This window comes from Salvelinus alpinus, chromosome 2 (genome assembly GCF_045679555.1).
Source record: "Salvelinus alpinus chromosome 2, SLU_Salpinus.1, whole genome shotgun sequence".
In the NCBI taxonomy this organism is placed as follows: Eukaryota; Metazoa; Chordata; class Actinopteri; order Salmoniformes; family Salmonidae; genus Salvelinus; species Salvelinus alpinus.
The window spans coordinates 55,281,100-55,308,518 of NC_092087.1; the positions used below are offsets into that span (position 1 = coordinate 55,281,100).

Here is a 27,419-nt window from a genome sequence, read left to right on the forward strand (position 1 = left end):
GAGAATTCTCATTGGCCATGATTCTGTAGCCATGCGAAGCTCTAACCAGGATTACCCACGTTACTACATAATGAGAAACTGGGAGAGAATGGGCTTCTCCACTTACTTTGATGAGATCGGGGATGAATGCGTTTCTGTGATAGAACACAATTCAACTCAATGAATGCTTAAACGAATGCTCTCAGTCAAAATGACAACCATTAGCCTATATTTGTATGGCTACTTCTTTTAAGTTTCCTTTGCACATCTGTAATGGCATGCACTGGGAGTAAGCTGACCATTTGAATCTGACAGTGACACATGGTATGCGTGTGCAAAATCTCCAATTCACATTAGCATGCTTCCATATTCAGTAAGTAGAAAAGAAGATGCATTATTGTGCAGTCTGAATGCATTTGGCCTGCTGCACACACACACACACTCACTGCCTCATTTATCAGTTGAGTCTCATCTGCCTCCTTTCATTACCAATGCTTTTCTAACTTCCCGGGGGAAGAGGTCAACGTCCTTCTGCCTGTCCCACCCCCACCCCTCAGACATCACCAGAGGTCAAAGTTAACTGAGCGAGTGCCAATCCAGAATCAAATCTAATTTGGAGGAGCTTAAAACAGAGAGTGTTGTTCATGCGGTTTTGTCAGGTCAGGCGGTGGCTTTTCCGGCCTACAACCAACCACTGAATTTTGGACAACACATTGACCTTTCTCCAGTGGCCTGACCATAGTCCACTTCTTCTTCTCCGCAAAATAGGGTGAATCAGTTCTGACGATATTGCAAGTTTAGTTTGGTCTTTCTAGCATGACAATCTAGTGACTAGTACGTCAAAATAGTAATGATGACCGGGGGCAGAGGAACTCGTCTTACTCTGAACAAGCAGAGTCGGTTAAAGTGGCAAAATCTCCTCCGAATTAAGAGTGAGAAAAATGTCCTCTGGATTTCCTGTGGATTTGGGAGTGATAGGTTTTTCCTGGCACTTCCTGACTTTGAGAAGCATTTGTTACTTTGCGTCATAGTTATTTTTTTAAATCATTTTTCACACTGGCCAGCTTGGTTTGACCAGAGATCCCGAGGAAGGAAGCAAGCTTGACTCTTGTCAGTAAGCAACTCATTCAACACAACCTTACTTTTATGGGCCAAGAAATACAAGACAGTCACAGACTCTAGAAATTTGCCTCGTCATAATTTTCACTGCGCTCATTTCCCTACCACAGAGTTATCCTACACTGGCAAAGCTATTCCCTTTTCCAAACCTTTCGTCTCAATACGAACTAACGGATTGGCACAAACAAGTAGGCCAAGGATCTCATAGGGCCAAGATCAGTGAGTTAATTGAAAAAGGACATTTCCACTTGATTTAACAAACATAAACAGGGGAGCGGAGATCCATGGGAAGATTGAGCTCCTGCCTTTGAGATGGTTGTTCATTTCTGCGGCCATAAAATGCTGCAATAAGCTGCTTTTCAAGTCAAATCGTAATCATTTGAAGAACTGCTACGACAAAGTCTGTCTGACCTGTGACTGTTTCTAGCAGCAACAGCATCCACCAAGTAGGTAGAGAAATAGGCTTTTTGAAATACATTTTGATGAGAGGGTGCAGTTGATCTGATGAAAACCATTTCCTCAAGCTTGAGGTTAAGATTAGCAATTCTTCCATTATGAGTCAGAAGAGAAATCAAAAGAGCCATCGCTCAAGTCGGTGAGACTAGTAGTAACGTGAGAATCCTAGTAACAAGTCTCAAATGAGTTACAGATGGTCGATGGACTTCTGCTATCTAGGACATGCGGTTGTGGGACTCTCAAAACAATTTGTTGAACGCAGTCGATAGGAAGCGGATTGACTGTTGAAACGTTTTAAAAATGGGGAGAGGTTCAGGGTCATCGACCAAATAGCACTTCGATTATTGGCTACCGTTGATATGCATTGATAATTGACTACTGTTGAGTCTTCACCTTCAGTTATAAAAAACAATTGCAGGTCTATTTTCTTTTTACCAACAAAGCCCACATCAATGGTAAATACAATATTACCAATGAGGCCTTCTCAGAACATTCATTGTTCAGATTAAGATTCAATAAAATGCAAATGTGGAAGCTTTCTGTCTTGTTGATAAGTTCAGCAACAACCAGCCCTCGGAGTACAAAAGAGATAAATTTAACTTTCTGTCTCCAACAGATAGTTGTGTACATAGAGTTTGAGACCCAAACATTCACGGGCAGCAAAATAAAAATACTAATTGTATCGCTGTCCCCGGAGAGCTGTGTGCTTGTGTGCACAACTCACTGCTTTTTGGGTAAGCCACTAAATATGTGGAATGTGCTCGGCCCAAACTGTCAATGTGTGTGCTTGGACAGTAAAAAAAGAAAACATAACGGAAGAATAGGCATGGGTTCTTTCTTGTTCTTATGTTTTCCACTCACCCTGTATAGTTGCATAGGAAGACACACACACAGCAAAAAAAGAAATGCCCCTTTTTCAGGACTGTCTTTCAAAGATAATTTGTAAAAATCCAAATAACTTCACAGATCTTCATTGTAAAGGGTTTAAACACTGTTTCCCATGCTTGTTCAATGAACCATAAACAATTAATGAACATGCACCTGTGGAACGGTTGTTGAGACACTAACAGCTTACAGACGGTAGGCAATTAAGGTCACAGTTATGAAAACTTAGGACACTAAAGAGGCCTTTCTACAGACTCTGAAAAACACCAAAAGAAAGATGCCCAGGGTCCCTGCTCATCTGCATGAGCGTGCCTTAGGCATGCTGCAAGGAGGCATGAGGACTGCAGATGTGGCCAGGGCAATAAATTGCAATGTACGAAGTGTGAGACGCCTAAGACAGCGCTACAGGGAGACAGGACGGACAGCTGATCGTCCTCGCAGTGGTAGACCACGTGTAACAACACCTGCACAGGATCGGTACATCCGAACAGCACACCTGCGGGACAGGTACAGGATTGCAACAACTGCCCGAGTTACACCAGGAACGCACAATCCCTCCATCAGTGCTCAGACTGTCCGCAATAGGCTGAGAGAGGCTGGACTGAGGGCTTGTAGGCCTGTTGTAAGGCAGTTCCTCACCAGACATCACCGGAAACAACGTCGCCTATGGGCAGAAACCCACCGTTGTTGCACCAGACAGGACTGGCAAAAAGTGCTCTTCACTGACGAGTCACGGTTTTGTTTCACCAGGGGTGGTGGTCGGATTCGCGTTATTTGTTGAAGGAATGATCGTTACACCGAGGCCTGTACTCTGGAGCGGGATCAATTTGGAGGTGGAGGGTCCGTCATGGTCTGGGGCGGTGTGTCACAGCATCATCGGACTGAGCTTGTTGTCATTGCAGGCAATCTCAACGTTGTGCGTTACAGGGAAGAGATCCTCCTCCCTCATGTGGTACCCTTCCTGCAGGCTCATCCCTCCAGCATGACAATGCCACCAGCCATACTGCTCGTTCTGTGCGTGATTTCCTGCAAGACTGGAATGTCAGTATTCTGCCATGGCCAGTAAAGAGCCCGGATCTCAATCCCATTGAGCAAGTCTGGGACCTGTTGGATCGGAGTGTGAGGGCTAGGGTCATTCGCCACATAAATGTCCGGGAACTTGGTGGAAGAGTGAGGTAACATCTTACAGCAAGAACTGGCAAATATGGTGCAGTCCATGAGGAGGAGATGCACTGCAGTACTTAATGCAGCTGGTGGCCACACCAGATACTGACTGTTACTTTTGATTTTGACCCCCCCTTTGATCAGGGACACATTATTCCATTTCTATTAGTCACGTCTGTGGAACCTGTTCAGTTTATGTCTTAGTTGATGAATCTTGTTATGTTCATACAAATATTTACGCGTTAAGTTTGCTGAAAATAAACGCAGTTGACAGTGAGGACGTTTCTTTTTTTAGTAATATATATTATATGACACATATATATACACACACACACGTGGAACACGTCGATGAATGTCATAGACCAAAATCTTGTCTATTAAAAAGCTGTGATTTTGCAAGACCTGCATTGAGTGTGTGCGTGTGTGACGTCTGCGGGTCCTGATACAGTCTCTCTGCTACCAGAATTCCCTCCAGCTGGATCTCATTATGCCAGCTGCGCTACACACATCCGATTCTGATCCAATGTGCTGTGCGTGTCCCCTTCTAGGCATAAATAATACAGGGAATAAAGAATTCAACCTTCATAGAAAAGAAAGCTTCAGGGCGAGTTGGATTTAACTGCTAGCTATAATAATTGATTCACTCTATTTCTGCTAGCATAGTAAACTCTGGCATGTAAGTAAAGTAAAACTACAAATACACCATGTTTCCCTGTGAACATGACCAAAACCAATTACAACACATTCTCAGAATGAATCCATCTGATACACAGTTTAGACCAGAGAAGTAACTCTGAAGTCATACTGACTGGGTCCCAGAGAGCGACACCTACTCTCAGGAACACCTACAGTAAGCAACTTAGGACCGTAGTTTAAAGTGTAAGAGAAACTCACATTTTTCGCATAAATCATGCAGTGATGAGCATTTTAATAGGATTTGGTCCCTAGTGCTTGTGTAAGAGTTTTGTTTTCATTAGTTGGGAAGCTATGGCACAAACAATAAACGAATCACACTAACGAAGATAACACACTTCGTCATGGTTTACAAACGCGTTCCAGCCATCAGTCATTGTACCAAAACATAACCAACATGACAAGACAGTGGTGGCTGGGTGACGAACCATGACTATTTGCAGGTGGTCCACCTAAGAAAAGTGAAAACAGTGGAGTCCCTCCCCCTTCATTCTGTCAAGTTTAGCTGGTCCACTGGAAACAATGCCACACCTCCTTCAACCTTCCAATTCAAACCCTTTGCTAAAGAACACAAAACACTTATATTAAAATAAAGTGTGTTAAACAAAAAAAAAATTAACAAAAAATTGACAGGCAGAGGGTTATACGCCGTACCCATCTTCCCCAGGGAGGTCGGTTTTTGTCGACGGGATCTGTGAATACCTTCTGGCCTTGGAATTGCCTGGCCTGGCCTGGCCTGTTGACGTTTTTATGGAGGGAATGTTATTGGCCACTGCCTGAGATCGTCTCCAGCTGAGCAATGGCAGCTATCTGCCAATAGAACTGAGGGGGCTGAGGAGACAGCCGAGCCACCACACAACAACAAAGCCACTGACTTATCAGTAGCTTCCCACAGGTTGGCCCAGCAAGCGCAGACACCTCCAGCTATTCTATGCCAATGCCCTGACTCGAGAATAGAGTACAATAGAGAAAAACAAACGGAATATGAGGAAGAGAAGAGGAAAGGGGGATAGAGACAGGAGGGTTGGTACTCGGGACAAGGGAGATAAGGTAGGCAAGTTCAAGGTTAGTAGGCTACTTGCTATGTCAGGCAGTAGGCCTAAATTTAAGTATCTAAAACTTTAGTGTAACAGACAGTAAATTTACTTGTTCTGGACAATTTAGAACTTGAGCAACCGACTGGCATTTTATGCCCTTCACACCCATTTAACGCGTAGAGATTTAGTTTAAGCGGTTGTGTGATCCATAGTCGATATTGTTTTACTATCGTACAGTAGAATAAGAGTGTTGTGGCCAGTCCAATAAAAAAAGCAACCCACACACTTTGACACACAAAACCACTGGGGGGGGGGTGATGTGAGGGGTTTTGCCTCCTCCAACCCACCCCCTCCAGGTCTCTCCATAACCCCGGTCATTTTGACTCCAGAGTGGCGCAGCTGTCTAAGGCACAGTGCTAGAGGCGTCACTACAGACCCTGGTTGGATCCCGGGCTGTATCACAAACAGCCGTGATCGGGAGTCCCCATAGGGTGGTGCACAATTGGCCCAGCGCCGTCCGGGTTAGGGGAGGGTTTGGACCTCATTGTAAAATAAGAATTTGTTCTTAAAATGGACTTGCCTAGTTAAATAAAAAATAAAAATGTCGAAACAGAGGCCTAGTTCACCCCTCCTAGATCAGGCCATCGGGGTGGAGCAGGCGGTTGGAAACGCTTACTGTGCTCTCGGTAAGCAGAAAAAAAACTTAAGCCCTCCATTAACAACATATAGAGAGTTATTTATGAAGCTGCCTGCAGGTTCTGCTGTGGTGTAGTGGACATACAGGGCCGTAGTCTGCTGTTAGCCATGCATGCCAGGTTAGCTAACAAATTACAATCAACACACGTCGAACCCTACCCCGCCACACACACACACACACACACACAGTTCAGCGTATACGCAAGAGGCCCTTGCCGATTGAGGGTTATGAACACACATTTGTTTTCGAATTGAGAGAAACGTTTGACAAAGATCTGTCACTACAATACATAGTGTAAGCCGATAGGTGACATCTCCAGAGGTATCAGAGATAGGCCAGGCTTAGATTATGGTGTGGTTTAAAAGGGAGTGGGACACAAGTTTCCAGAGACATGATACAGTGTGACAGGTGAAATGTTCCCTAATCCAAAACTATCACAAGAGATGAAGGACTCATTGTTACTCTACAAATATTGTCGGCTCTCAGCTCTATGCCTCAGGTAGCCTAGTGGTGCGGCGACAGGTAGCCTAGTGGTTAGAGCGTTGGGCCAGTAACCGAAAGGTTGCTGGATCGAATCCCTGAGCTGACAAGGTAAGAAAATGTTGTTCTGCCCCTGATCAAGGCAGTTAACCCACTGTTCCCCGGTAGGCCGTCACTGTAAATAAGAATTTGTTCTTAACTGACTTGCCTAGTTAAATAAAAGGTTAAATAAATAAAATAGGCCTATAGTTAAATTTGTTTGCCTACCAGAGAAACCTTGAAAGCTGTTCAAATACATTGAGAAACAATGTTGCATACCATATTTTAAAAACACGAAATCCTTTATTTTACAACTGTAGTAACCTAAAAGCCTTAATATTCTCTCTCTTACGGCTCTGACAGTAATTTTGGATGACAGTAATTGGCCAGGCAAATGACCGCAGTCACTGTAATAACTGTTTGAATAGCAACAAATATATTTATTACGCACATTTTCTCCTCCTGACTGCATGTGCTGGAATTCAAGTCAATGATGGCTTAATGGTACGACTGTCAGTCTAGTGTACCCGTAGAGGGTTGCCAGTTGACGCATAACGCCTCGTGGCAGCCATATTGGAAAACCATCGCATCAATTCTTTTGACAACAACAGCTGAGTGGCTAACCCAACCTGCATGATAATGGTGCCTCAAACTAGTTAATCCATCACACAAGTCCATTTCTGTGCAGTATTTGACTGCTCTAACAAGGCAGGACAGATAACAGGGATTTTTATATTTTCATAGATTACCCGCAATTATAAAAATCAAGAAAGCTTAGAAATCTTTTTGCCCGCCAAGACCTGAACCCACTGGTAAGTCTGATAGATTTTGAGTTTAGTTTAGCTGTTATGCTAACCAAGTGTTAACAAGACTACAAGTTAACCCACATTAGTTAGCTAGATATGCTAATAGTTAGCTAGATATGCTAATAGTTAGCTAGATATGCTAATAGTTAGCTAGATATGCTAATAGTTAGCTAGATATGCTAATAGTTAGCTAGATATGCTAATAGTTAGCTAGATATGCTAATAGTTAGCTAGATATGCTAATAGTTAGCTAGATATGCTAATAGTTAGCTAGATATGCTAATAGTTAGCTAGATATGCTAATAGTTAGCTAGATATGCTAATAGTTAGCTAGATATGCTAATAGTTAGCTTGTAGTCTGTCTCTTACATAGGCAGTATGCGAGTTTCAAGTTTGGGCGAAGCAAGTTTTTCACCATAAAATGCACCTTTATAACTAAGGATTGCATGCATCTATCATTGCATTTTCAGACTAATGCAAGTCAACTATTCCTAATGTGATGAGTAGATTAGATAGTAATTTTGGCTATTAATGAGCGTGTAGAGGCATAGGCCTATATCAGAGACATTTCTTTCCTTTACTCAGGAAAAATGTGGCCTTTGATAAACATTCCATGAAATTCTACTACATTTAGATATTATATGACTGGAGACATTAGCAGAATCGTTTAAATATGAATAGGCCAACTCTGCTTACACTGATAACAGATCGCTAATATCTACCTCATCTTGAATGCAACCATGTAATCTAGGCCTAGGAAAATGGGTCATGGCTAGAAGGGATCCAATTGTAAAATTAACTTCAAGTTCCAAACCTTAACCTAAAATTCTCCTGACCTGCTACAAAAAGTCAAATCTGATGTTAAATTTCACCAAAGTGGGATCCCTTCTAGCCATAACCACAAATTGTACAATATGACATCCAGTCCAGCTACACTGTCTAAAAAAACTCCAGTGGCACTGACCCAATGATAATTTGTTGAGAACTTTATTCATAAGAGGGAAAATGCATGGACATTAGAGCATAGGACAAAGGCCTCAATGGGATAGGACAACCTGCTGTGTTGACTATTGGTGGTTCCAGCCCAACAATATATTTAATCTTTATATGACACTAAAACACCTGAAGGAATTAAAACACAACCAAACATGCAAGAGCCCTGATGGCATAGGAGACCTGAAGAAGTGATTTTCTAACATCAGGTGTGCTTTTCATTTGTTTATGTACTGTAGGTTCACCAGCTGACCTCTCAAGACACCCATGTCGACTGGATTCTCACTGTGAAGCTGAGAAATGCTGGAGCAGCATCAGTTTCTCCTTTACTACTTTGTCCTTTTCCAGATACGAAAAGGAGACATCCCTCAGTAATACAAGACGGTTGTCATATGCTGTGCTTTGGTCAATCTGAATGATTGTTGTGACACTTGAATAAAGCGCACCTTGTCATGACTAAAGTGCCCCCTTAAACCATGTATGTATGTATAAATTGTAATTTGTAACATGTAAAAAACTATTGTAAACATACTGTACTTCAATAATATGCTATATTGTTGTATTGGTGAAATTCTAAGTATTTTGTGTAATCTCTGCTTTGCCTGGCCCCATTGAATAAAATGTATTACTTATTGCCTAACTATTATTTATTTATTTAACAATTTAAACAATGCAATGGTTGTGGTAGTCTTAGGAAAACCATATTCATTAACACAGTAGCAACTCCAAGTTCCACTCAGACATTTTGGGAGAAAAGTATCTGGCATTGAACTTGGTGGTAGTAGTTATGTGTATATTTCAAGATAAGGATCCCATAGGATCCTGCTTCCAGACATTTCACTACCTAGATTACAAGGGATGGATTTTCTTTAGAAAATGTAATGTCAGCACAAGGCATGTACCATGTTTGTACCCTGTTTTGTGCTGCTACAATGTCGTGCTGCCGCCACGCTGTTGTTGTCTTAGGACTCTTTTTGTAGTGTTGTCTTGTCGTGATTGGTGTTTTGTCCTATATTTTAATTTATTTTTAAATCCCAGCCCCCGTCCCCGCAGGAGGCCCTTTGCCTTTTGATAGGCCGTCATTATAAATAACAATTTGTTCTTAACTGACTTGCCTAGTTAAATGAAATAAAAATAAAATGTACAAAATCTTGTACAATGACTAGCCTCATATACATTGTTTACTGGTATCATTTTAAAATTGAGAACATATAGCTCAACAATATGTAAATGTGGGAGTTAAGCTATTCTCTTCTTCAGATGCAAGGGGTGCAATGCAAATTCCCATAAGGCAAATGACGTCATACTGTAAGCCAGTGGTTCCCAACCCACGAGTACCCTCAAAAGTACACATATTTATTGTAGCCCGGACATTATTATTGTAGCCCTGATTCAACTTGTCAACTAATCATCAGGCACTCAATGAGTTTGAGTCATGTTTGTCCGGGGCTACAACAAAAATGTGTGTCGTTGTGGGTACTCAACGACTGTAGTTGGGATCCACTGCTGTAGGCCTATGGCTGCATTGGTGTTGCATGCCATTATCAGCTGCAAAATGGGTTCACATTAGGGATGCAGAATATATCGGTGAACATATCGAAATCGGCCGATATTAGCTAAAAATGGAAACATTGGTATCGGCCGATGTCTAGTTTAACGCAGAAGTGCAAAACCGATGTGCATACCTATATAAACGTAGGTACATGACGTAGTGACGCCACGTAAAATTTTGCGCTACACGTGCAACACAGCATTCCTAACCTAGCCCACAATGTCTGCTGTGTGGATCAAGCACGCAACAAGTCGAATAAGTCGAGCAGTCATTTGAAAGAGTAAGAACATTTCAGCGAGACAACTCAAAAGGCGAAATCCACTAAACCCAAGATAATGGAATTCATTGCCCTTGACAAGCAACAGTTCTCTGTCATGGGTGATGTTGGCTTTTGTTGACTGGTCGAGCACCGGTATACATAACCAAGTGCGCTATTTTTCAGAAGTTGCCCTACCAGAGTTAACGAGTAATAGCGTCACTGCTATTAGCTTCACGGCATACATACTATGGAACGCCGTTTGGGTCTTTGCATGTCAAAAAAGATACAGTAGCACTGTCAAAGCTGTACAAAAAAAGACTGCAAACACTGGCCACGAACAATGTGTTTACAATACCAATTTGGTAATAAAGCATCATTTGTTCAACTGCAACTTCTGGAGTAGCTAGCTTTAGCTTGGACCTAGCAAGCACCAATACAACCAGCCTGAAAACAATGACCAGTAGAAACTGCAGTCATTTTCATTATTCTTAGCAATGATTTAGGAATCCTTGTGAGTAAGTATTACCTAGGTAACCACTTGTTCGCCTACTGAAACTGAACTTCAGTTCATGAAAATAAATAGCTAGACAGCTACTTAACCCTGTTGCTCCAAGCTAACGTTATAAGCAGCCAGCTAGCTTCATCTGGCTAGTGAGGCTCGACCTGACCGGGTTATATGTTGTGAAGCTAGCCACAATAAGGATTAGGCACAATAGTGGAATTTGCGGTCTGCCTTCAAAATAAAAGTGTCATTGACAGTGATGCAAATTAATACAAATAGTATAATTATTACTAGGTAATTCAGTTAAAAACAAATTCTTATTTACAATGACGGCCTACCCCGGCCAATGCTGGGCCAATTGTGCGCTGCCCTATGGGTCTCCCAATCACAGCCGGATGTGATACAGCCTGGATTCGAAGCAGGTACTGACGCCTCTTGCACTAAGATGCAGTACCTTAGACCGCTGTGTCCATGTGTGTGTGTAACCTATTTAACTGTACTAGAATGCTTAAAGCTGCACAAATTTTAAATATCAGGGTTTTGTTTGGCAAAGAAAATATTGGATATCGTATCGGCCAAAAATGTAATATCGGTGCATCACTAGTTCACAAGGCTGATATCCTGAAAAAAAAGAGTGACAATCAAATAAATCTCACTGGCGAGCTTACAACTGAACAAAAAAGTAAAGTTCAGTATACAACACAGAAATTAGAGACAGATTCCCTTTCACTCTTTATTGCAGGATTGTGATCTGTGATTAATCAACGTTGACACTAGTTCATTTGGAATAGTTTTAAGTTAACAATTAACACAAGTTTAAACACTTCACTTCAAAGAATCAACAGTATTTCATATAATTGCATAGTGTACAAGTAAGCTAACGCATATGTAAAAGGTTAGACATCTTAGTAACACGTAGGCTATTATTCATTACTAAAGCATACATTTCACGTGAACAAAACAAAAATCCATTCCAGAGGTTGCCAACCTTGCTCCACTGATCCCTGCAATAGCACACTTAATTATCAACTAATTAGGTTTTATAAATTGAATTCGGTGTATTAGTGCTGGGCTGAAACAGAAGCATGCACACCCAGCAGGGTTGGCCTGCTCCAGTTGTAATAGGTTTATACATTGTGTCTGACTTTAAAAACTGTATTTTTGTTTTCAAAATGTGCTGACATAGGTACACATAGAACCTATGGTATAAAAGGATGTATCCTTATTCTCTTGGGGCATTCATTGGGACCTATATGTCTGTCCTCGGTTTCTCGTGCTGGACTGGAGAATATTTTCATAATGTCCTCCCACAAAGTTACCTGCCCTATCCAGAGTAGCCTACTCTCCGTTCTCTGACAGCTTGAACTGCTAGCTAGAGTGCCTTCAGAAAGTATTCATACCCCTTGACTTATTCCACATTTTGTTGTGTTATAGCCTAAATTCTAAATTGATTTCTCACACACCTACACATAATACCCCATAATGACAAAGTGAGAAAAAAAATTAGACATTTTTGCTGATTTATTTCAAAGGAAATATAGAAATATCTAATTTACATAAGTATTCACACCCCTGGCAGTGATTACATCTGTGAGTCTTTCTGGGTAAGTTTAAGAGCATTCCACAACTGGGTTGGGAAACATTTACCCATTATTATTTTAAAAATTCTTCAAGCTCTGTCAAATTGGTTATTGATCATTGCTAGACATACATTTTCAGGTCTGCCATACATTTTCAAGTAGATTTAAGTCAAAACTGTAACTCCGGAACATTCACCATATTCTTGGTAAGCAACTCCAGTGTAGATTTGGCCTTGTGTTTTAGGTTACTGTCCTGCTGAAAGGTGAATTCATCTCACAGTGTCTGGTGGAAATCAGCCTGAACCAGGTTTTCCTCTAGGATTTTGCCTGTGCTTAGCTCCATTACGTTTATTTTTTATCCTGAAAAACTCCCCAGTCCTTAACGATTACAAGCATACCCATAACGACAGAGCCACCACTATGCTTAAAAAAGACAATTACTTCACCAATTTTTTTTGGCAGAATTACTTTAGTGCCTTGTTGCAAACAGGATGCATGTTTTGTAATATTTGTATTCTGTACAGGTTTCCTTCTTTTCACTCTGTCAATTAGGTTAGTATTGTGGAGTTATTAAAATGTTGATCCATCCTTAGTTTTCCCCTATCACAGCCATTAAACTCGAACTGTTTTAAAGTGACCATTGGCCTCATGGTGAAATCCCTGAGCGGTTTTCTTCCTCTCCAGCAACCGAGTTAGGAAGGACACCTGTATCTTTGTAGTGACTGGGTATATTGATACGCCATCCAAAATGTAATTAATAACTTCACCATGCTCAAAGTGATATTCAATGTCTGCTTTTCTTTTTACCCTTCTACCAATCGGTGCCCTTCTTTGCTAAGCATTGGAATACTTCCCTGGTCTTTCTGGTTGAATATGTGTTTGAAATTCACTGTTTGACTGAGGGACCTTACAGATAAATGTATGTGTGGAGTACAGAGATTAGGTAGTTGTCATGACTTCCGCCGAAGTCGGTCCCTCTCCTTCTTCGGGCGGTGTTCGACGTCACCGGGCTTCTAGCCATCGCCAATCCACTTTTCATTTTCCATTTGTTTTGTCTTTGTCTTACTCACCTGGTTTCAATTCCCCAATTACTTGTTCATTATTTAACCCCCTGTTCCCCCATGTTTGTTTGTGAGTGATTGTTTTTATGTAATACGGTCCGTTTATGTGGGCTCGCATATTTTGTATTGTATTCGTCTATTTTGAGTCAAATACATTTATTTACTCATATCTGCTGTCCTGCGCCTGACTCCTCTACACACAGACTACATTACAGTAGTCATTCAAAAATTCATGTTAAACACTATTATTGCACACAGAGTGAGTCCATGCAAATATTTACTCCTGAACTTATTTGGCTTGCCATAACAAAGGGTTGATAAAAATGAAAAGTCAACAAGTTAAGTCATTTATAAAAATGTAAAAATAAACACAATTCCACAATTCCACTTTGACATTATGGGGTATTGTGTGTAGGCCAGTTACAAAAATCTCAATGTGGCACATTTTAAATTCAGGCTGTAACAACAAAATGTGGAAAAAGTAAAGGGGTGGGAACACTTTCTGAAGGCACTGTACTTAACTACAAATCCATTTTAAGTTACAACGGTATATACACCAAGATAGCTAACTAGCTAATGATATTTAATTCACTTAGCTAACTATATTTAATTTGAGTTAGCCTGAACAGTAAGTTCCTGTAGCTAGCTAGCGATACATTATCATTTTCTAAATATATTTACTTACTTGAATAGGTTCTCCCTCCCACTGCCTCCGTTTTCTTGGTCCTTAGAAAACAAAATAATGGGTAATCTTCCCGAAGTATCCAGTGTCAGCAAAACTCAGCCAGCCATGTGGATGATTGGAGGAGTTCCAACAGACTCTGGTGTGGTTGCTAGGTGATTTGTGAAGCAACTGCAAGCCCTCTATAGGAGGAGCAGGAAGTAAAATGTTCTGTGATTTGTTGATTCAACGCAACTGACATTACAAAAAAAATACATTCCATGAGCCACATCAGTTATCATCATTGAATGAACATTCTACATTAACATGGAAATTATTGTATCACAATACCAGGTAGCCATTGTGAGTGTACCCATGAGATTACCAGTCAAATTGCCAGGGTGAGGTCCTAAGCCCTTTCTATTCATTCCATGTCTATGGGCGAGTTCGTATATGTGCAGAATAACTGATGAATTTACAAACGCTCAACACCCATTGAAATTGGCCGGTGACGGTAAACGTCAGCAAAAAACCATTTACATTGTTGCCAGCAGCACAGTTAGTCACCAATGCTCTGAATAACATGAAAACAGCCTAACCAGCTCTGCTGGGGTAAACAAAATGGTCAGAGTGAGGTGTTCTCTCATTTGTGTCTGGAAGTAGCTAGCAAGCTAGCCAACATTAGCCAGTTCGATTAGGTACTTGACTGCCATTGTGTGGTCAGAACGCTCGGATCAACCCTACTCCTCGGCCAGAGCGTCCAGTGTGCGCTCTGAACGCGCCGAGAGCTAAACGCTCGGAATTTACGAACAGACAATCGGACAACGCTCTGAATATATGAATGCCCAGAGTGCACTTGTGTGCTGCATTGTGCACCGCCCCCCACAAAGTTTCAGCAAAGAGCATCAAAGTTTCATCACGTTGCACAGCCTAGCCTGCCCAGCTTCAGCCAGCTGTTTACCTGTGTTTTTTTTTTACAGTTATGATGGTTATTTTCATGACAGTCTTCATCCATAACTGTCGGTTACACGGTTATAATAGTAGTAGTTGTGCCAGCCCCCACACCCTACCCCAGAGTAGGGAATGCAGTGCCCCCCGAACTAAAAAGAGGCCAGGTCCTCACAGCCAGAGACCGTTCCCTTAACAGTGTATGTCCTAGCTTAGCAACAAGTGGCAAAGGGTTGCTAGGAAACACCTTGCTCTCTGGGGGCGAGGGGTACACGCACATACACTTCAATGTATTAAGTGGAGCTTTGTATTTAACTCTGGATGTGTTGAAAAAAAATCCAGTCGGGAGGAAAGCCCCTGTCACCAAAGTAACATGTCTTTAGAGAGATGACACTCAACCTTTCACCTTTGACCGTTTAGAAGTGTGAACTAGCAGGAAGTGTCATGGTGATGGAGGGAGCCACATGCAGGCTGTAAAAAATCATGTCCTGCCCCTGGCACCCCATCATCACGGCACATGTCAGCCCTGTGTTCAGCACACACACCACACACACGGAACTCAAAATCCAGTATGCCTATAGTAGAGACCAGAATCTATGTAATTAATACTCATGCATATGATTTTTAAAGACAGTCCAAGTTAAAATGTTGCTGCCACGTTCATAGTTCAACAAGCCTAGCTTTGTTTGTTAGTTACTTTAAACATAGGGAGAGAAAAGAGAGCTTTAGCCTGACCAAATCGCAATAGATCGAACAAATTAAGATCGAGAACCTCAAGTCAATTTCGGAATAGGTCAAGTTGGGACCAGCGAATGAAATCCCCCCCCCCCCCTCATCCATCAAAGTATAAAACTTTTAACAGTCCAGTCCAACATTGGTCCTTTTCTGTCCATGACAACCCCCCTTTCCCAGGATAGAGCAAGCCCCCCCCCGGGGGGTGGGTGGGTTTAAGGGTGATTGCCCCGGCTTTGGCAGTCGTCTTGAGAAAAAAGGGTGTTTCTGGGGAAACCGAGTACTCCCCATTTTCCAAGGACTCCATAGTTCCTACTTAGCAACAGCCAGAAGCGTCGGTATTCCGAACACCGCCTGCCTATCGGCCTGCCAAAACCACACAGGAACACAAAAACCTGGCGAATGTCACCATAACAGATGCCCCGTGTATTGTTTTCCAGGAGTCAAAAGCCACAGAAAGCCCCCTGATGTTATTGAGATTATATTCTATTTCAAGAGCAGTTTAATATCCATAATATCCGAGTGAATAGCCAGCTAGCTGTCTAGCTTTGGCAAAAAACTAGAACCATTCAACGAGAAAATAAATCCCACACTAATATCAAAATTACCGCAACCACAAAATACTTACCGTAAGGTGCACCGATGCCGAAGAAAACTAAAAACTCAGAACTTTGCAAGTTTCAAAGTTCAGACTTTTGGAGAAGTTATGCCCTAGTTTTTGGGTCCGGTTCCAGATGGTGGACACTCCCCCTCTACCACACCCACTCACCTACCTATCCCTCGGCGGAGGACTAAAGTCTGCAGCCAGTCAACACCAGCTGTTCTCCCACAGACAGACAGTTCAGAGCAAAGCAACACAAATCCTCCCTTCTCTTCCACATCCCTCCCCCCATCCTACCGCATCCAGACATGTACCTCACCCCCCCCCCCCCCTCCATCCCTTCCCTCCGCCCCAGTTCCCCCTCTTGTTGGCTGGCCTTTTCAACCTTAGCCAACAAAAGAAACAAAAGGAGCCAGTACAGAGAGAAAGAAAGAGTAGAGAGAGACCAGGCCACCCTTTCAGAGAAGTACTGGGACTGCAAAGGCTAAGCACCGCAATAAACTCCACACATGCACATACCTGTAGACACATGTACACATCTACACACATGTGCGTGGATGCAAACTCATGCTGCAGACAACATACAGACAGACCCACAGTGCTAACACACACACCATTCCACGAAGACACGGACTTCTGAAAACATGCAAACACACAAATATGGCCTGCACAAAATATGCACACAAACACAACACCTTCAGTGAGCATGTCAACATTATTTTGACTACAGTCTGACAAACTGCAGATCATGTACCGTTCTACACGTTGCCTCCAAAGGAATGCCCTTTGCTGTGCACGAGTGAGCAAGACAGATGCCGATTAGTTGTGCTTGTGTCTGTTCCCCTGTCTCCAGTTCTCCCTCTTCACCTACCTCAGGTGGGGGTCTTATCTTCTCATAATCATCTGAGGCTTTGACAAAGACCTCCTCAGCCATGTCATTCTATACCATCTCACCACAAGGGCTTCATTCTCTAAGGGGCTGCTTGAACTTGTGAGAGTGTGGAAGAGAGTGAGACAGCAAAATATCGATATGGGAAATGGACACATTCAGTAGGAAGAGAAAGAGCAATGCAACAACAAAAAAGAGATGACGAGAAGGAGCGAGAAAGAGAGCAACCAACACCCAACGCAACCAAAAACAACAACCCAGGAACTGCTTTGCACTTTGCCCCCACCCTACCATGTGCTAAACAGGATAAAGACAATGCTCTTGTTACGGAATTTTAACATGGATTCAGGAGACACACACACACACACCAACTCCATTCACGAGGGAGCTCACACGCATATACCATTTATACTCGTAAGCTGCATTCGGTGGAAGCATGCAGGGTGCCCTTCGGAGTTAATAATTCACACTCCGATAGGGCACTTCAGTTGTGCTTCAAAGGAATGCAGATACTGCACTGTGCGTAGTTTTCATACGATCTAGGTCTCTATTTACATATTTGAATAATGAACAGGCTTTCCAGTCTAATTAAACCCTATGAGAGTTAAGACTAGTCAAGTTATCGAGAATAAAAATTACACAGACATTTCAACATACATCCATGGGGTTAGGCTACTGATTAGAATCAAGGGCATGTCTGGAGAGTGTGGGTAACATGTTAAGTTGGGCTTCTTGACCAGCATTCACCCTGGTGCGTCTGAATTTGATTAAATTAACTGACTAAAAGGCGTAAGCATGCTTCAGTTCCGCTTGCGTCTAGCTGAAGGAGTCTGCTCGCATACCCCCTTAAAAAGACCATTGCTTGAAAATCAAATGTTGTTTGTCCGTTTTGAGACGCCGTAGCCAGTATACACGTCCTCAAAATAGTCAGAATGAATCTATTAAATGTTAACGTTTTTGCCGAGGATCTTAGTCGCGAGATTTTACGTCTAACTAAGATGTTTGGTGTAGTATTTCTCAAATATTTTTGGGGGCATGATTACAGGTTGTCTCGTTGAGTGACAAAGACTTTATTGAAGAATCCCTACTCTTGACCAATCACCGACGAAGGGGCGTAGACTTCGGCTTTCCTCCCCCCAAAAAATGCGTGACTGAAGCCCCCCCCCCCAAAATAAAGACTTGATATATGCAAGAACTCTTCTGAACGGTATTGGCTGGGAACCATGCGGACGCCTTAAGAAGTAACAGCAAAATAAAACTATCAAAGGAGGACTTGGCACTCTTGCACTGTTTCTATGGCCTGAACCGCAGCCAAATAATGAATGAAGATGGAAAATTAAGATTAAGTCAAGATCAAGTTTTATTAGTCGTACGGGATACACATGGTATACGGAGTCCAATGAAATGCATATTTGCAGTTCATGACAACAATAAGAAATAATAAAAAATTAATACGAAAAAAGTAAATGGCTCAGTATAAGGAAGGCACAATGTATAGTCCTATTATTAGATGTGTTTGGGGGAAGGGAGGATTTGGGGGGGGGGGGGGGGGGGGGGCAAATGTTTAACGGGAACTACAATTTGATTTATATTGTTTCTACGCACATTACATACAATAATATGTTCGCTGTGATGTAATAGAGCAGGAAGCCCGTTGTCTTCTGTCATTCTCAGAACCTTATTTGCTACAACAACAAAAAAATGCAGCCTTTGATTGATATCTAGAGATATATGTCAGATAGCTGCCATCTAGCCAGATCCAAAGATCTCAAAAGGTTTAAATAGTCAGTGGGTATCTGATTCTGAAACCCACCCGACCCCCTCTTAGGTGGATTGCGCTTTGTGCCACCGGTATATTCTTCTTAATCTTTTTGCGTCTGTTGGCTTGCAAAGCCCCATTAAAAGACCAGACCATTCTGATAAGGTTACTGAGTTAATGCCCACTGATATAATTAAAATAGAGTATTTAATCTGGCCATGATTGTTGAGGGTTGAGACCACTTTAATGCAAGTGTAGCCTTCACATATCATGCAGGCTAGGCTGGCTATCCTTCCCAACACGTACTTCCATCCACGTTAAACAGATTTGCTCCAGGGCAATTGCACGATAAAGGAATTACGCCGAGACTCCATTTTTTCCCTTTAAAATGTATGCCAAACAAAAGCCATTGATTTAAAAGTTTTACAAACCATACGACGACTACCTTGAACAATTTATAAAGTTACATTTACTGAAAACTGCAGATACAAAGTTACAGAATTACAGTAATATCTCCCTCAGTTGTATTATGTTAACAAACTTTGGATCTGCACAGTTCCTCCTGTAAATGTGTTTTTGTAAAAATTTCTGTGGAAATAGTCAAAGGTAGTGTGCATAGAGTTATTTTGTTTGTTAAACTGGTATAAATTTTTCATGGAAAAATCGGAGTCTCAGCGTAATTCCGTTAATTCCATTACCTTGGAATTGCCCTCCAGTCTTGGATGGATAAGGGGCTTTACCATATCTAAGATGGGAAACACACCAGAGAAATTATCCTCCAAAACCAGTCAGTAGGCGACCATCCTGACAGCTCGTTGCAAGCGGTGGCCATCTTTCCCTCATTGCAAGGTTAAGGTGATCAACATGGGCCTATTCCGGTAACCCAAAGCAGTTCCAACTCTTCAGGGTTGTGAGTTTGTGCCGATGTATCATGTCTGGCACTTTGTGGTGAAACTTCTGGCCTGACTGAGTGTGCTGCTGCAAGACATAATTTAATCAACACCACCACCAATGATCTACTGCCATCGCCACCCAGTCACAGTTTATCAAATCTCCCCGTCCTTGACATCTCTCCACCTGTTAATCACCAGGCTGGCAGGATAAATGTCACAACGAAAGCTAAACAAGACAAATCACGAAAGTGTCTAGCCCCTCATCAGACAGCATCCGCCCGCCTACTTGCCTTTGCTGGGGACGACGTGACAAAAGGACGGACAGACTGACTGAAGGACTGAGGCTCGCTAGTTTGATTGGGCTACTGGGTGGCGGTCTAAGGCAGAGGAGTCACTACAGACCCTGGTTCGATTCCAGGCTGAATCACAACCAGCCGTGATTGGGAGTCCCATAGGGCGGCGCACAATTGGCCCAGCGTCGTTCGGGTTAGGGCTTGGCCGTCATTGTAAATAAGAATTTGTTCTTACTTGACTTGCCTAGTTATATAAAGGTAAAATAAAATCGATTAAAAGTTTGAGGGAGTAGGACTGATGAAAGGTGTTGACACGACATGTCCATGCTAGCCCGTACAGCTGCCAGCCACGGCGAACAAGAATGGCCAACACCCATCCCCCTTCAGACTTTGACACTAACAGTTACAGGGTGTCTGAGGTGACACAAGCACCTTTTACTGGCAGAGAGGTGAGGAGTGTTCTGCCCAATTGGGTCATTATCACTGGAGCCCTCTCTTTCACTAACTTTCACAGAAGTCTGTTAAGTATTGATGCCCTTTTAACTCAACTGGAGGCAATTAGTGTAGTCGGTCATGCATATTATACCACTGTGGTTTAATCTCAAATTAATCCAGCCTCAGTAGCCTATACATCCCCACCCATATTGAATCTATTCAGAACATGGGAGTGAGGTTATGGTGATAGCAGTTGTAAGGGCATTAATGTACAATTTCTTCAAGTAGCAAGTCAAACTGGTGAGGGCCTAAATTGCAATGGAATAATATGAACATAATCAACGGTCATTGAAATTACAATATAAATTCCTCTACAATTCCCCGTGAATCTAGGAAATAAGGTTAAAATGGGGGGGAAAAATCCTATTCCTCTGCCCTCATCTGTACATACATATCGTGAGAAGGAAACAAAACACGAGGCGGATTTCACTTCTGTAGGAAAACAGCCCTAATGTTGGAAATAATCATCATGTTGTCATCCAGTCATATTGATTTATTTCCCAAGCTATAGCACACATTTGACATACAGCATTTTTTTTAAAAATTGGATCAATATTGGTATCGTCACAGCCCTAGTCATCTAGCACCCTTCCATTTCGGGCTCAGGTAATGACAGGTCAAATTTCAAAAGGTCACACAGGGAACACAATGGTACCATTTATACATGGAGTCAAGGGTCATTTTACAAGTCAAGACTGATCTGTCTTGTCCAACTCTGTCCAGGTACAAGTGCAACCACATGTCTTCAAACTTGCCACATATTTGAGCCTTGGTAACTGCTTTCTTTGTGACTGTCACACACGGTAAAAATCTGTCCCAATTAGCCACAATCGGGAACAGCAGTGCTGTTCAGCAACCTCCTACAACAGTGGCCAGCTTGAACTATGTTTATTTGAGCTTCCACAGCCAAGGGACATAATTGGCAGCTTTCTCTCCTCTGTTTAAAAGGTAACTTCCTATTTATTTATTTATGACTGCAGGCATATTTAGCCGTGCATAAGACAATGCCCTGTTAGTCTTTTGATCTCCATGCTGCCGAAATACAGCCATAAATATCTCAAAACCTTTTAATCATCTACCCAAAACAAAAAAAGTGATGCTTTATAGAGAGACCGATTGTGCTAAATACTTATCTAGTCTTTGTAGCCTATCAAGGGAGTGTAGGCCTTACCGTTAATAACAAAAAATGACAGGTGTATGCCGTGCAGCCGAAGACAAAAACAGCACACACAAAAATGACAATCTGCGAATGAGCGTAAAAAAAAAAAAATGAGTGAATGTGGTTCCGGATTTTCTGGAAGCCCGATTTGCCATGGCTAAAGGATTTTTGGGGGGGCAGCCACAGCCAAAAACTAAATCAGGAAAAGTGCAATAACTAAAATGACGAGGAATGACCCAGTTATTAGATGCCAGGTCTGACCAAGACTACGAAGCAAATCCAATGGGCAATCAACATCAAGATTGGATATTCCATGTGGTTTCTGCGCTTATGGTGTTGCAATAACTTAATCTGTCACTTAAATTATAAGGGCAGCTATGAGTTTAAAAGAAGAGCAGTTGGCCATCATTTGAGGAATGGTACAACTCAGAGGCAGAGTCTGTGGCCACCGAGGGATGCAAAATCCAAAGGTCACGCAGTCACTCTCACTGAAGGCTCTTCTGTCTGCCATGGATGACACTGTTGGATAGGTGAATATCAATACACACAGACACATTTAGAAATAAAAATGACGTGGTAGAAAAGCGTTTGTCAGGTTGCGTTTGTCACAAAGCATGATGTGCTAGCCAGTTAACGTTCATTCTGAAACAACCTCATAGTTCCGAGTTAATCAAATATTAGTTTAAAGACTTGAAATTGGCATGGGAGCTAACTAGCCAGAAAGCTATCAGCTAGTTAGCTGCTCATCAAAAAAGGTAGATAACTGGTTAATTTGCCAACATAAATGAAATCAACCAAACTATTTATCACTGTTTCTCAAAATTACTGTACCTGGCCAATTAATTTGATAATGTTTTGTGATACACCCTGTTTTATGCTGTTTTGGTCCTCACAACATGTCGCCCTGTCACCTACAGTAGAACCTGGTGAACAACACGGCGGGAAATAATTGGCCATGCTTCCTTTGTCCTACCAGATCCACGATGAGAAGGTTCTAGCTAGTGTATCCCTCTGTCCTTCGACTCTTATTGGATGTAAAGTTAATTACAATTATCTTTTTGCTTTAGGCCATCTGTACCTTTAAGAGCAGATGTCTCACGTGTGGAAGTAAGCAGTCTGGCGCGAGACATTCATTGGGAGGAGACTAGCGCACACCCAGAAGTTCTGACTGAACGCACATTTGAGCGCCCCCAGGATAGTCCATTTACTTTGTGCTGTTATAATTTATGCCACGAAATCCTGCAACTTCATTGGGGTATTTCCCCTCATAGCAAATAACCGACAAAGCAACCGAAGCAATGTTCGCATTGGCAGATGCGCCCACGGAGGCGGAGCTGCCTGACAGTCACTGAGGAGCAGAGTAGTAAATAACCGAACAGCTTGTTTTAGAACAATATTTTTTTGAAACAGGAAAATGTACATATTTACCTAACTTTTAGAAGCATTTAAAACATAATCCATGAATTATCAACAACAAAATAAAAATACAATTTAAAAGTATAACGCCCTAGTGGAAGGGCCGCTGCTATTGAGTGGATTGTGTGTGTGTGGAGAGAAGGGGTGTATGACCGTAGCTCAGCTTGTGACAGCTTCCATAGAACTGCATCTGTCAAGACACGAACTGGTGCGCAAACAGTGGAACAGATCAAACATGTGAATTTGTTAGGGATCAATTTGTCAAAGAACTGAAGAAGCATGTAGTCCATTCTTACGATCGCTGGAAAGAGGATTTCTTAATGTGCATCTTCAACATAGAACATACATACCCATGAAACCAGATATTGATATTAAAGTATTTGCAATACACAAAATACCACTGGAAAAGCAATGTAAAGACTGCAACGTAAAGCAACGACGCCTGCCGGAGAGAGACAAAACGGGCTGTAAAAACAGGGCCTCCCGAGTGGCGCATTGGTCTAAGGCACTGCATCGCAATGCTAGCTGTGGTTCGAATCCTGGTTAGAGTCCAGGTTCTGTCGCAACCGGCTGCGACTGGGAGACCCATGGGGCGGTGCAAAATTGGCCCAGCGTCATCCGGGTTAGGGGAGGGTTTGACAGGCCGGGATGTCCTTTCCCCATCGCCCTCTAGTGACTCCTGCCGCGGGCTGGGCACATGCATGTTGACACGGTCGCCAGGTGTACAGTGTTTCCTCCGACACATTGGTGCGGCTGGCTTCCGGGATAAGTGGGCATTGTGTCAAGAAGCAGTGAGGCTTGGCTGGGTCGTGTTTAGGAGGACGCACGGCTCTTGACCTTCGCCTCTCCCAAGTCCGTACGGGAGTTGCAGCGATGGGACAAAACTGTAACTACCAATTGGATACCATGAAATTGGGGAGAAAAAGGGGTACATTTTTTTATTAATAAAATGGACTTTAACAACAGAACAAGCTGGAAGCTGACCCACCACCTGCTGTGGTTCAATGAACTACTGCTAAACAGCAGTAACGTTGGGGGGGAAAAAACTTGTGCTAACCAGCAGGGAAAAATGTGTCGAGTCGCAGGAAATTCAATTTAACGGTCGACTTTGGGCATGAAAAACGGTCCAACTCCTCTTTCTCAATTTTTAAACAGAAATTGGCTGTGCATTTGATGGTCCATCAATGTGTCATTCTGGTAATGCTGCCGACGTAGCTAGTTCGTTAGCTAAGCTAAACATAACTCCTCCAGGATGTGTTGAAGTCATTTCACAGGATTTGTTTTGGACGGAAGCTGTAGAGATCAGTAACAAATGTCACTTTAGCCAAATATCTTATTAATTTAAAAAAAAATCATCATTAAATTACCTGGTATGATGTTGCATTAATCAGTTACAGTTTAAATTGTATTTTTGCCAAAGGTCGAACCTTAATATAAATGTCCAATGTTTCCAGATTTCTATGAAATATGACCCATCATTAATTACAACAGGAGTGAAATCGTTTTCCTTCAAAACAAATGGTAATTAAGTATGCTAAAAAGCTACTTCTCTGTGTTGGAATGGCGTGAGCATTCCCCAACAACAGAATGGTGTGGGCTTATACCGGTCATTCAAAATATTAATAAGAATAGACCGCTGATTGGCCAGCTCCTCCTCCTCAGGAGGATGACATCAACCCCTGTGAGGAAATCACAAGCATTCTTTTTTTACGTCAAGTTTGAGATGTGTTTTTTTAAGTGTTTTTTTCTCTCCAAATTATGCTTTGGCCACAAATACAAGTATAGAATGAGTCAATAATATTATTTGGGTATGAGTTAACAGAATATGAACTTTTAAGTGAGATTTTCACTGGACAGTTACTTTAAAACTGAAACATGTTCTCTCAGCTTAATGTGTAGAGTAGCAGGAAATTAGCATTAAACTGAAATGTTCTCATCCTCATGGCAAAATGTGAAGAATAGCATGAGATGAGCTATAAAAACATTTCTCTGCCCCATGACAAAGTGTAGCATTGCAGGTAATTCATTTTAAAACTACAACATTTTCTCTGAGATTCATGAATAAATGTGTAGGATAGCATTATAAAACTGCACATTTGTCTCTCTGCCCCATGGCCAAATGTGGTGAAATGCAGGAAGTTAGCCGTTATCTTTAATAGTAAAAATATGTTATCCCAATAAAATTCTACTTATCCTTCCACTGTTTCCACATTACTTATCCTCCCATTGTTTCCAAATTACCCCTCAAGAGAGTTGTGTCAAACTGTGTCAAACTGTGCAAAGTTGCAGGAAATATAAATATATTTGAACTGTCCCCAGAAAATCTCAATGGAAGGACCCCAGGACAACCAGTCTACTGTTTGTCCCCACCAATATCTACATCACAATTTCGCCCTTGCACAGACTCCCGATGTGGTTTTGGAAAGTTAACCTACAGTGTGGTCAAGTTTATCACCCCAGATAGCCGAATGAAAATACAATTGATGGGTAATAGTGATAGTAGCCTCCGTATTACATAAGTTTATTTACACATTCAAAACTAGGACTCATTTTACATGGCAAAACTGGATTCCATACAGAAACTATTGGTATCGTCTTTCAACGCTAAGATATAAGTACCCCACTATTCGTACTAACAACTATTTTCACATTGCTAAAACACTTGAAATGTATATATTTGTAAAACATTTGAGTGCAATGATTACTGTTGATTTCTAATGTTTTTTTGGTTGATGTTAAATGTGTTTATTCTCACTTTTGCTGGTTTATTTCACTTGTTTTGGCAATGTAAACATATTTATCGTGCCAATAAAGCCCGTTTAAATTGAATAATAATATTGGCCACAATCAGCATGCAACTTGCACTACACTCCACGTATTTCGGGGATAAACTATTTTGCAGGAACTATGGACGACATTTCTGAGAAACAGGGTTTTGCAAGCATCAAAAGTAGGTTTTCGCAGTAACAGTAAGTTTAGACCTCCACTCACCTTCAATTCTTATAAATCAGGTTTAATTCCACGACCCGCCGTTTTGTTCTGGATACAAGGAAAGTGAGTTCAGTGCCGTCGGCAGGCCGAATTGGAGGGTCAATTTATCCAATTTGTCAGCAACTTGTGCTTTTAAATCCAGGCAAATCACAACGGTTCTCAGGGGTCAGGAGAACGCAAATTCCATTGTCGTTCAAACTTGCGTTTGGTTGGTATTAGTTTTCTGCTGGTTTAAGGTTGGTTCACGTGATCAAACAATCTTCAGCTTTAGTAAAGTCTACAATGTTCCATGTACATTTCCCGGCTTAAAAGCAACTCGTGCACGCTCTTATTGTTATTGCTTTTTTCTCATATTGCACTGTGCGCTTTCTACGATTACCACATGTAGGCCTTCCCGGCGAATAGTGGCGAGAATGGATAGATTACCTCACGACAGCCCTAGATAAACCAGCCCCCGATATGCGTAATGTTTTAAAGGGGCTTGGTCACATCGACTGCTGAAATGCCCTGGTGACTGGCGGACCTCTCCTGGCCAACCAACTTCGTTCTCTTAACGGGGCAGTCTGCAATTCAAACAACCACAAAAACGATACCCCGCCACTTTTTAGTAAACAGCTCAGGGATGGAGCTGGAGAAATGTAACCGCTCTCAAACTAATTGACAGCGCTACAGTATGGATGCAAGGACTGACCATCCATCAGATCAACATTGGCATTTTCACCATGATTTGAGGCTATACAGTGTTTGTTTACCATTAGCCTACATTGTTTACAAAAGCTTGTATTTTGGCTCCTGATGGGATGGGGTATGACATTTGAACTAAGCCCATCAGGCATTTTAAGTTATATTCTTCAAGAATCAATGGGTATATACAATTCATGTTTTGTGCAAAAAAATTGTAGTATCAGCAGATTTCCCCTTTAAAGGGGCAACAGATTAGCGGCTGATTCAGATCTGCTTTAGCCACATCGCAGTTGTTTTGGCAGGAACCCACTAAGGTGTTTCAGATGCCATGTTTATGGTCATGTTGCACAACCTGGTCTCAGAGCATTTCATATTATTCTGTACTTAAATCCGAGCTACTCCACTTAGCATGATATGTTACATTTCGTATGGTATAAATTAATTTGTGAATGTTATGAATTTGCAAAATATACCATATGTTAGGAATTTGCAAAAGGTACAATATGTTCCAAATTTACAAGAGTATGAAATGTTACGAATTCCAATTTGTTGTGGCTAATGTTAGCTAACTGGCTAACTTTAGCTACGCTAGGGGT

At 41.9% G+C, this 27,419-nt stretch overlaps 1 protein-coding gene across 4 annotated transcripts in view; it reads right to left on the bottom strand.

Annotated features, from left to right (window-relative positions):
• The window catches only part of LOC139565059 (plexin-B1-like), a 122,756-nt gene extending 96,091 nt beyond the window's left edge, over nucleotides 1–26,665 (bottom strand). For 2 of the 4 annotated variants that reach the window (XM_071385095.1, XM_071385087.1), the window contains exon 1: nucleotides 26,140–26,665. The gene's annotated coding sequence lies outside the window, so the exon portion shown is untranslated. The remainder of the gene's footprint in view (nucleotides 1–26,139) is intronic. The other 2 variants (XM_071385112.1, XM_071385103.1) reach the window with 1 other exon arrangement.
• Nucleotides 26,666–27,419: the final 754 nt, after the last annotated feature.